General features: G+C 35.4%; 1 long non-coding RNA gene across 1 annotated transcript in view; it reads right to left on the bottom strand.

The window, feature by feature from the left end:
- The window catches only part of LOC132440235 (uncharacterized), a 77,570-nt gene that overhangs the window by 32,134 nt on the left and 32,667 nt on the right, over positions 1-12,769 (bottom strand). The gene's annotated exons all lie outside the window — the stretch shown is intronic.

Raw genomic sequence — 12,769 nt, 5'->3', positions numbered from 1 at the left:
ACCAACTCAAATGCCACATTACTCAACTCCTTTCCCTTGCTGGATGGATTGGGTTCAGGAAACAGGAAGCAATTTTAATGTCCTCTTTAGTAAACCTACACCCTATTTATGAACTAAGAAGAAATAGCTTTGGTTTCTATTTTCTGGTATCTTGAGCCTTTCATATGATTGCATGTCTCCAACTATATAGCTTGCAGAATTAGTATTATGATTAGAGATGCAGAAAAGTTTTGATGCCTAAAAATGTCTTCTCATCTACTAACTCATGGTTGGCACTCAACTCTCATCCCTTTATCTCTGAATCTCATCCCTTTACCTTAGATCTTTTTTTCCCATTAAAATTCAAATACTGGTTGTGCTTTAAGATCATAGTCATTTTTACCTCAGCCTGAATGATCCAAAAGCAAGTTTTGATGATGTGTAAGAGGGAAGAGAACTTGAGGGCATAAGTGTTGTGCAGAGGGTATTAGGGAATAGAGAAGACAGAGCAATAAACAGACTCACAGGGGAAACTCAGAAAGTGGAGCTTGATGAAACAAGCAAACATCACGGCTTTGCTAAGGTCTATTCTAATTAGTTATTATTCGTGTGTAAAAGTCTGCCTAAAAAGCATAACCTATGAGTGATCTGTGCCCCTGCATATTACGGATGTATAATATAATTCAAACAGTGCAAGGAACACACTGATTACCACATGGCCTCAGCCATGCTCCATTTTGTAGTCTGCCCACTTTAAGCATCAGAAAATGGATTGTAGAAATCTGGTTCATCTTATTTTAAACTTCTCATTCCCCAAATTTGAAATAGTATTTATTTAAAAACTAGGCTCTTTAAAAAGATCGCAAAAACACTATAAAGTACTCATTGAAAAGAACCTAACATTTACAACTGTAGTACATTATGTACAATTTATTGACTATTTCTCCTGAATACACATTTATGTATTTCATAATCTAACATTTATATTAAGTATAACTATAATATGATTCTGGTGTCAACCTTGACAAAGCTGGTGAAATCCTTTGCTACAAAAATATGTCTCTGCCTTATATTTTTGTTTCAGTATTAGTTTCCACATTTGCCAGCAAGATAGTTTTCATCCTACTAAACTAATAGGCCACTTACTTGAATACTGGATAAAATACTAATTGCAGAGAATTCTCCATTTCTGTCTATAATTTAAAAAAACTTCAACTAAAAGTGCAAAGATTTTATCAATTTCTGTAACTTGCTCTCTTCCTAAACCTACTTGCTTCTTACATCAATATTTCAGTTTCTGGTTTTAAATAACTGTGACTCTCCTTCAATGTGTTCTCTGTTAAAGGCTTTCTCTCCCTTTAGAATTGTTAGTAGGAGAAGTGGTTGTTTTTTTGTTTTGTTTTGTTTTTTGCGGTACACGGGCCTCTCACTGTTGTGGCCTCTCCCATTGCAGGGCACAGGGTCCAGACGCGCAGGCTCAGCGACCGTGGCTCACGGGCCTAGCCGCTCCGCGGCATGTGGAATCTTCCCGGACCGGGGCACGAACCCGTGTCCCCTGCATTGGCAGGCGGACTCTCGACCACTGCGCCACCAGGGAAGCCCAGAAGTGGTATTTCTGTGGGAAGAAAACAGCATCTTCTCTACTACTCAGCTGTCAGGACTACAGAGCTACATCCTCAGTTGTATAATCAAAAACCTGGCCTGGCATCAACCAGTGGGATTGAAAACCACTTTTTCAATTCCTTGCAATTAAAATATTTACATCAACTTCTCTTTGTTTTAACAATAGCATATAGAACCCAGTGTGTGTGTGGCTCATGATTCTGCTTCTCTCACTCACGATCTTAGACTTCTTGCTTCCAACTTCTTCATGAATGTGCCTTTAGCAATTGCTGTGGGCCAGGTTTGTTTACTGCTACTGGTTTCCAACAGTTCAATGCCCTGAGGCATCTCTTGAAAGTATTTCTTTGCTACAAAGTATTTCTCTCCCCTGCCCTCACCCCACTCTCGGATTCTGTTGCTTATTTAAGGTTTGTATCTGTAAATAGTCCTTTGGGTTTGTTTCCTTGGTGGGCTGGCTGTCTTCCAAGATTTTGTTGTTAATCTTGTCTGACATTTTAAAGATGACCTTTTGGTGTTGTTATAAAACTTCTCAAGAAAAGGAAAACAGAAGCGCTCATCTAACCCTCTTCTAAAGACTATGCAAAAAAGCCAGTTGTTTTAAAACATTATGCCTGGTGATATAAATGGCTGCAGCATATTATATCTGCACCTGCATGTTTTTAACTTCCAGAAACTAAAAATCAGCTCTGCAACATGGAATCAGACATGAAGAAAAAGCAAAGAAAAAGCCAGTATTGAAAATTTGCTGCCTGATACGTGAATGTATTGGCGAACAAGCCTGCTACTTCTCATATTTACATAAGGACAGTAGTCAAATGCCCAATGCAGTAAAAGAAACAATTCTTCTATGAGAAAAAAGAGTGATGCTACTTAGAGTTGATGAACATGAACTTTAGGAAGTTTAGAGCTGAAAATAATCTTGGAGGCCTCCTTTTATAGATGAGGAATATGAGGTCTATGGTGGTTAAGTGAATTGTCCAAGCCAGAGATGGGACTAGGGTCAAAGTTGAGGTCTTCTGCCAGGGTGTTCAGCTTACTCTTTGAACTTGCTGGGTGTTTACATATTGCATCAAGAGAGCCCATACGTACTGGATTTTCTTCCATTTACTAATAGAAGCAAGTTAGTGCCTTTACAGGTATTGTAGTATCAAATCAGCCCATTCAGTCAAACTAGTAAAAATTACTCAATCTAGGAGTCCCAAAGCGACAATGCTTTGTAGGCTTTTTCTTTTCTTTTTTTTCCACTGGAAATGGGAATTAGATAGATAATGCATGTTTGTGTGTATGTATGTATACATATTATATACTTATATCTTGTTCAAATTTAAAAGAATACAATTTTTTATAGTCTAATTATGTATGACATAAAAATAGAACATGTCGTTAATCAAATATATTTGTAGTATTTATTTTTGTAAGTAACTTCCTTTATATATCTATACAGTTTTAAAGATAATGGGACGACACAGAAATATTATTCATTTTCAAGCTAACACTGATAATGTTTTGTAAGTGCCCTAAATTATGTAAAGACTAAAAGTTCCATTGTTCTATCTATTCTATGGAAAGTGGTTGATGTTTAGCTATGATGTTTAGCTATGAAACAATTCTTAGGTTAAAAAACTCATTTTCCCCATGATGTCTTTTCACAAAGATTTAATTCAAAGAATTTGCCTTTGTAAGATCTCAATCACTTTTCACCATTGTTCCCATGCATGTTCCTGTTAAGGGTGCCTGATTCTGCTGCGAAGCAACCTTGCAGTCTGGTTGGGGCATGATGATGAACTAATAATTATTTTCAATATGTCTGTTTGGATAGGGTCTTTGTAAGAATATCGTGATACTTTTGTCTAAGAGGCTGTGTAAGAGGGTTCTTCATTTTAGCTTACAGTTCTACAGGAATATAAGTGATAGAATGATGTTTTCCAGAAGAGTTGGAAGAATGTCAGGAGTACACTAGAAAAGCACTAGGTCTTACTTCCTCCCGGTATGTTTTTCTAGAAAAGGGTAAAAATCAGTCAGATGACAAGTCAAGAAATTTACCAAAGGATTTCAAAGAAATATGAGGAACATCAGTATTCCTTTTATTGACTAGATTAAATTACTGATTTTTCCTTCTCATCCCAAATTCTTAAGAAAAATCGTCAAGCCATATTATGTTGAAAAATAAGTCCCATGTAAGCGAGACACGGGTATTTGAATTTTATCAGGCTTCCAGATAAAACTAAATTGTTGATTAAATCCTCTCCATCCTGCTTGCTCTTGTCCCAGACATCCCTCTCCAGTTCAGGAATATCCTCCTTTAAATAGCTTATTTAACCATATGGGGCTGATGCCAGAAGCCTTAATATTTTCTGTACGGTATACTGGGATATATAAGGGGACTACCATCATATCTCTAGCATGTAGTGAGAGTTAGTAAATAGCATTCCCAGTGTGTATCTGGAAAAACAGAAAGGTTGTTCCTTTAAACAATCTTTTTTGGTGATAAAGCAAAGAATCAAAGGTATTTCATTACTAAAGAATCAGAGAATGTCTTAACTCTAAGAGAAGAGCACTTCTAATGTCATCTCAATATCCATCCAATCCAGAAGCAGAGCTGATGGTGCTACCAAGAGACAGTCTCCTTGTGGTGACACCACCTTCAAAAGTTTTGGAAGTTACCCCCAAACATCACCAGTTTTCTTTACAACCTTGCTTGTCTCTAGTATTTAAAGATACATCTGATACTTATTGATTCTATTTATATTTTGAGGGTGATCCCTTCTTAGGGATATCATCTCATATGCAAAGTTAAAAGTATTGATCATTGTTCTCTCCTAAACTTAAACTATTATAATTTATGTTCAAGGCAGCCAAGTTTAATAGCTTTATGACTTGGGGCCATAAAGGTGAGTGTTTAAATCTTGGTTCACTGTTTGGTAGGTGGTATATGGCCACTCCAGGTATGTTTTCTTACTTATAAAATAGGGTTTGCAGTGCTTTCTTCACAGATAAAGGATTAAATTTGATATGCTAACATAGTGTCTACCATATGGTGTACATTAAATGTGAGCCCTCTTTCCTTTCTCCACTGGGTGTGGTCAACTTCTAGTTTTCTAGGATTTACTAGAAAATTTCATACCTTCTAGGAATATATGGCTTCTGATCATATTCCCTTACCATCTTCATTTTACTAAACTAAAGACTCTTCATTTTTTTGTAATTCCCACATTCTTATTTCCTATCTCAGCTACTTTTCTGTTAATTTTTTAGAATTCAGTTTATTTTAGCAGGCATTAATTGAAGTAAGGGGAATTACAGTAGGTCCTGTGGTTACAAATGTAAACAGGACCCCTGTTCTCAGGTACCTTATAGTCTAGTGTCAAGAGTAGTAAACAGACAAAAAATTGCAATTTGACCTGATAAATTCTGTGATATTGGTAAGCCTGTGACAACACAAGTGAAATATCTAAATCAGATTAGGGAGGATGGGAGATTAAAGGTAAAGGAGCTTGCCGTACTTGTAGGCTTTTCTGTAGAGTTGGCAAACATCTGTAGCTGTGTTCAAGGTTTAGATTGACCAAGACAGCCTTAACATTCCTTTCAGCTTAATAAAACTTTAGACAGGTTTCTTCCTGACTTATAGGCCCTTGACCTCCCCTTATTTAGAACATTTACTCTAAAAAACATACAAATTCTTTTTTCACCCCTTTGACACATAAATCTTCTTCTAGTAATCTTGCCAGATTTACAACCCAGGAATGTCTTTCTCAAGTACATGGGAGCCATTTTTCAAAATGTAATCATCAAGAAAGATAGCACCGCATCCTCTGTGGGAGGGCAAGAGTCTAACTTCAATAAGTGCTGATTAGCAAACACAGATGGCCTAATCACATTAACCAGTCTCCTCCTAATGTCCTCCAGTACCAGTCCACTAGCTCACTCCAGAACTGATAAACTCTCCCACCTTTTGTTTCAGCAGAGTTTAGTCTAATCTCTCTCTCCAATTGCAATAGTTTTGAATAAACTTTCCCTTGCCTGTTTAAGTCTGTCCTTGGACAGGATGCATCCAGGTTTTGTACAAGGGGAAAAAACTGATTTTTGCCCAATAATCTACTCACTGATGCCTGGCACTTGGTCAACTTTTGTAATTGCTGATTAAAATAAGTCCATCATGTCAAGGTCTAGGGGGAAATGTTTTCAATGGCTCTAAACACTTTGAGCAGTGATAAATGAAATCTCCGAGTTCACCATCTTCTAACTGGAACTAGAATTATTTTTCCAAAAATATATTTCTTTACACTTATGCACAAAATGAGCCTCTGCCTCAAAGAGACTGTGAGTAGGCTCAAGTATCCATTCGTCCTAAAAGCTTTATACTCATTCTTTTGGTATTTCAATTATCTCAAGTGTTCAGAATCATGAATAAAGTTGGGAGCAATTCATGAGGATGTTAATCAACTATAAATTACTCAACAAGGGCTCCCCTTATTATACTCTCCATGAAGCTCTCTAGAGGATCAGCTCAGGTACTGGCCTCATGCGCAGTCTAGATTGAGAGAGGACTTCAAATAATTGATGGTTTTAGCCAAAATTTTGAATTCTAAAAATGGATGGAAATTTGGAAATTCTAAATCAATCATAACAAATTACAAATTATCATCAAGAAAGACTGCATAATAAAAATTTCTAAAGGTTACTGTAGAAATGAAGCTTAAATTCAAACTTAATTCTAAGGTAAATAAAAATATGTATTCCATTTTCATTTTTTTCATTATAAAATGTATAAAACCAGAATTTTCCTTCTAATGTGCACATTTGGTGTACTTGCTTTTTCTTTCCAAAAAAGGTTTCACTAACTTAAGGTCATATACAACATATGGCACCTTAGAATTAAGGAAATATGGGAGAATGATTTTGATTACCTCCTCATGCTACATGAAAATTCATTACTTCAAACTTTCTTGGACAGTTTTTAAAAAGATGCCAGTTATCTAACTCATACAAACACCCATATACATATGTACATCTTTCTTGTTGGGGAACAGACTTATATTAGTGTAAATAAGTGGTAATTAAAGTTAATGTGTTCATTTCATATACTTATAATTTAAGATATAGTAGAAATTGGTTTGAACATGATATATACCTTTTTAAAATATATTGGAGACTTATATAACCACCTCACAGTGCCTATATTTGTCCATTATGAGGTTTAGAATATACTTTACTACTTAAATGAGTTGAGTATGATATTTTGTAATTATACCTTTGCTTTTATCATATATTGTGGATGTAGAGTCTTTGGTCAGAAACATACCGTCTATATTATAAAAAAAAATTTCTATAGTTTCATTATAGAAAAATGCAGTATTCTTTTAATATATAATTTAACATGAAACTAGGACAGATTTTCAGCAAAAGAAGGGAGCTGCATATATTTGGCTTTTACTAGCAGGCCTGTTTCTGCCCAGTAATTACCCAGTCTTTACATACATGTTACAGTTCAGGGCTTTTAAGGAAATCCAGCTTTCTTTGCTCTCTGATCTTTTCTTCTCACAAAATACTTAGCAAACACATAGCTATTAGCTCCATATGAAGTGGTTGTATACATCAGGTATTTTTCACAAGCCCACTTAACCAAGGTGCCAAGTAATTTGACTAGAATCCAAACCAAATCAGTTGAAGAGCTAAGTGTGCAAAAATTCCTGTAACACACTAGATTCCAATGAGCCAGTTTTATTAACACTGCATCACTTAGCAAACTCAGATGGGGTCTTTGGGTCTTTATGTTGAGTTTCTTTAATTGGCAAATGCTTAAGAGCACACTTTATTTATTTATTTATTTATTTATTTATTAAAGAATCATCTTTTTTTTTAATTTATTTATTTTTGGCTGCGTTGGGTCTTCATTGCTGCAAGCGGACTTTCTCTAGTTGCGGGGAGCGGGGGCTACTCTTCGTTGCGGTGTGCGGGCTTCTCATTGTGGTGCCTTCTCTTGTTGCAGAGCACCGGTTCTAGGTGCGTGGGATTCAGTAGTTGTGGCACACGGGCTCAGTAGTTGTGGCTCGTGGGCTCTAGAGAGCGCAGGCTCAATAATTGTGGCGCACGGGCTTAGCTACTCCGCGGCATGTGGGATCCTCCCAGACCAGGGCTCGAGCCCGTGTCCCCTGCATTGGCAGGTGGATTCTTAACCACTCGCCACCAGGGAAGTCCCTAAGAGCACACTTTAAATGCAGTTACACAATGAGATCATGATAAGAAATGCTATAAGAATATAGGCATAGAAAAAAAAAATAAATCATCACTCACATATGCCCTGAGCATTTTCTGCTGAAGAGAGAATCTGAACTCCATAATGAGGGTACTAATATATTACATGCTTCTGATAGTAAGTTCTTATCACTTGAGAAATATCATTAAACATTATATCTGTGCAGCTTAATCCTTCTTAACTTGAAATACCTTTAGAAATAATACTTTAACAGTTTGAGAAAATTCAGCTATTACATAGCTATTTATCTAAATATTTATGTGAGATAATTATGAAAGCATTCTATTAATAAGTTTATGAAGACATTGTAATAACAATTTAGTCTTAGAATTTTAGGGAAAAAAAAGACGAATAATGGTACTTCTAGTTCAAATTGTACAAATGAAAATTCTGAAGCTAAGTAAATTGGGCAAAGTATGTTGCTGTTTCATAAGTTAATTAAAGTAAATTTATTAAATTTTTAGTTTTTTATATTTTCATGGGTTTATAACACATAAGTTTCATGTGTATAATATTATATTTTGACATTTATGTACACTATGGTGTGCTCACCACCAAAAGGTTAGTTGTCATCTGTCACCATATTGTTGACCCCTTTACTCATCTTGCCCTCCCTCCACCCCCTTCTCCTCTGGTAACCACTACTCTGTTCTCTGTATCTATTTGTTTCAGTTTGGTTTGTTCATTCATTTTGTTTTGCTTGTTTTTATATGCCACATATGAGTTAAATCATATGGTATTGGTCTTTCTCTATCTGATTTATTTCACTTAACATAATACCCACAAGGTCCATCCATGTTGTCCCAAATGCCAAGATTTCATCTTTTTATGGCTATTATTCCATTGTAAGTGTGTGTGTATCTTCTTTATCCATTCATCCATTAGTGGACACTTAGGCTGTCTCCATATCTTGTCTATTCTAAATAATGCTGTGATGAACACAGGGGTGCATATATCTTTTCAGATTAGTGTTTTTGTATTCCTTGGATAAATACCCACAAGGGGAATAGCTAGATCATATGATGGTTCTATTCTTAATTTTTTGAGGTATCTCCATCTCATTTACCATAGTGGCTGCACTAATTTACATTCCCACCAAAAGTGCACAAGGGTTCCACTTTTTTCACTTCCTCTCCAACACTTGTTATTTCTTGTCTTTTTGATAATAGCTATTCTAATGGGTGTGAAGTGATATCACCCTGTGTTTTTAATTTACATTTCCCTGATAATTAGTGATGTTGAACATTTTTCACGTGCTTGTTGGACATCTATATACCTTCTTTGGAAAAATATCTATTCAGTTTCTCTGCTCATTTTTTTATTGGATTGTTAGCTTTTCTGTTGTTGAGTTGCATGAATTCTTTATATATTTTGGATATTAAATACATGATTTGCAAATATCTTCTCCCATTTGGTAGGTTTTCATTTTGTTGATGTTTCCTTTGTTGTACAGAAGTTTTTTAGCTTGATAATAGTCCCATTTGTTTAGCTATGCTTTTGTCTCCTTGCCTGAGGAGACATATGCAGAAAGATATTGCTAAAACCAAAGTCAAAGCAAATACTGCCTATGTTTTCTTCTAGGATTTTTATTGTTTCAGGTCTTACATTGGAGTCTCTAATCCATTTTGAGTTGATATCTATGTATGGTATAAGATAGTGGTCTAGTCTCATTCTTTTGCATGTGGCTATCCACAGAAACTAAATTTAGATGCTCTCCATCCTTTCATCACATTTTAAACTCATTCAGATTAATCTGCAAAACTTCATCAAGAGGTTTGAAGGTAGACAACTTTTTACTGTCTAGCTGATTTTTAAGAGTGATTAGGGCAGAGTTATAAATCAAATTACTGCAAAAAACGTCCTGGCTAGTCCATGTCAGTCACTTTCCTAAATTTCAAGGTTATTGACTGATCAACTTATCTTATGACTTTAAATTTGAAAGCCTCAAATTAGCAACAAGTTTTCATATGATTCAAAGCAGTAGGGGTTTTACAGAATGATTCTGTTAAATTAACATTTTCCTCATTTGAAACACAGATGATTAAGATACATATTAATTTATTCAGAAAAGTCATACATTTTTTCAATGGAAAAAGTCTTCCCTTTTGTGCTCCCTAGGGCTATTTGTGTGCAAAATTTAACAAATATTGGTTCAAATCTTTTTTTTTTTCTGATTCAAAACTTCAGCATGAATGATGATTAGTTGGATGGCTACCCAGACAGTAATCTCCTCAAACATTTTTTAACCCACTTGTACGTTCTACATGAAGCAGCAGCTCAGTAAATGTTGAATGAACGAGTGGACAGATTCCACTTACACAGAAGACTGAATTCCTCTTTTAAGAATCTGAGGTTTAATTTTGTGGTCAAATGTTCAGAAATGTAAATAGAACTCAAAGTTCCATTTGACTTATAACATGACTTCTGTCCTCAGCAGATGGTTAAAAAGGTTAGTTCTACCAGTGGCTTCAAAAAACATCAAAAGGTGTTAGCAGAAACATGATATTTATGGTATATATTTGATTGTTTCAAGAACTGAGTGAACAGGTATTACTTGTAAGGGCAATGAGGTGCCAGTTTCAATGATAAGGCCTGAACTGCAGGGGTTTCACACTCAGCCCTGCTACTTGTTAATTCTGGCTTAACTCATTATGCTTCCTGATGCTGCCACACAGCTCCTTATTTTGAGGTAACAGGTGATTTGACTACGCTTTTTTGTTTGTTTGTTTTTCTAATGTTACACAGAAAGCTAGAGTCAAAAATTTGTGTGTAGTCTGAGAATGATACTTTGGATATATTGCTATTTTTGATAAGCCCAGATTTACATGTTTACCTCGAACTGGAAAAAAATTGCTAACTAGAATTTCCCCCATAAAAGTAATTACTGACAATGTCTTCCTCCTTAACCACATGGACCTATATCAAGGCTGCTTATTTGTGCAAGATACCAAAGTTGTTACCACAGGACTATGCTATCAGAAGTAGATTTTCTGCCAGTGGGCTGGGCCAGCTTTTGCAAACTACAGGAAACCTGGGTTCATAAAATAACCTAAGGGACACTCCTGATCTAAACTCAAACAGAATGGGGTTAATACATAAATCCTTGCAGGAAGTTTGGACACTGAAAAGATCTGTCACTTAGGATGGTGATTCAGCTTAACAAATGAGGCAATGAGACTGATGGAATACGGCCTTTCCAAGGAAAGAGTTACAATGATTTCTATTGATACTATCAGTATTTCCACAGTCCTCTGTTTCCAGGAGGTTATATATAGTATCACAGAAGAACCCTGAGAACAGATAATCAAGCCTTTATAAAGAATCAGAGAAATATATTAAATGTCTCTTAACAAGGAGAATTGAACTTTTTTACTTATAATAACCATTATTATCATTATAGAATATTATATTGTTCTTAATATTTTATTATTAAATAAATAATTATTATCTGCAGGGAAGGCAGATTGGCATCACATAAGTGTTACGTCACTGAAAACTAATCAATACACACACACAAAAAAATGTGTTAAGGCTACACTAGGGAGTCTCACTTCTGATCTCAAGGTTATGCCAGTTTATCCCAATTTCTCAACAAAACTCTTTATCAAACTTATTGTATCTTATCCCTCACTGTATCAGAACTGTTTCAAAAGGGATCTTGTTAGTCATTTTCCTTAAAAAAAAAAACAACAGAGAAATCCAAGTCATGCCTTTTCTATGAAATCTTTGGAGGTTGCTATGACAAGGTTATTTGTAGCTCAGCCCACAATTCATATTCTTCAGCTTTTACCCAAAGTAACCTTGTTCTGCTTGCTAGGTATCATCTTCTAAGACTCCAAGAGATATTGCCAAAGTTTTCTCCAGAGACTGGGATTGGAAAAATGATGGCATTAGTAAATGCTGAACTTTAAAAAAATCATTTCTATTCTGAGCACCCTAACATAGTTATCTTCATTTTGCATAATACTTTTTTTTAAACAAGGATGTACATTTTTACATGGTTGCAATTATAGGAAACACAGGGTTTTGTGTTATTCCTTCACTATTTCCAATAACGAAAGCATTATTCATGTATTACGATTGGGGGATTATTTTCATGTTAAAGAATACATGATACTTAATGGATACAATCTACATTTAATTTAGTCAGATCCCTATTACTAGCTATTTGTCTTCATTTTTTTCCTTATTACAGACAGATTCACAAAAAACATTATTACGAATATTTTTTTTCCTCTACAGAATTGTTCCTTTAGAATGAGACAGGGGTTATGGTTTGTTTGGCTTGTGTCGACAGTATTTATAAAAGTGTAAATCTGAATGTGTTTAGGTGAGGCAAGTACAGTAACCTGTATTCCCCATTGCCTTCCCCCAGGCCAACATTGCACGTTTAGATTACTTGCTTGACCCTCAAAGCATTTGAATTTTTGACTCCTGGATTACTGGGTCAAAGGTGTAAGTATCTTTATGACTTTCAATAACAATTATCATTTAACTCTTCTAAACCAGTTATACATGTATTTCAATGTCACCAACTTTCATTTATTGGAGTACTTTCCAAACGTTAGGTGCTGTATAGGCATTGGGGACACAATGATGAAGTAAGACAATGCACAGGGAGTTACAATGCAGTGTGAATTAATAGAGCTTAGAATAGGGTACTAAGGGAACCCATAAGAGGGGCAGAAACAAGTCTTCTCCAAATCGGGTCATTACATGGGGAAGTGGTGGCAAGTAGAAGAACGGAGGAAGGAGAGAACTCCAGGCAAAGAGAGTACCACATGCAATGGCCTGGAAAACATAATGCAAGCATATTTTAAGTATTATGAGGATGTAGAGGGTGAGGTTAGTGTTGAAAGACATAAATATATATGAAAAAGCATATATATATGTGATTTTATGACATAGTCA

The sequence above is a fragment of the Delphinus delphis genome, chromosome 17 (genome assembly GCF_949987515.2).
Source record: "Delphinus delphis chromosome 17, mDelDel1.2, whole genome shotgun sequence".
Lineage (NCBI taxonomy): Eukaryota > Metazoa > Chordata > Mammalia > Artiodactyla > Delphinidae > Delphinus > Delphinus delphis.
Note: the sequence above shows the minus strand (reverse complement) of the source record. Positions and strands in the feature narration are given on the sequence as shown.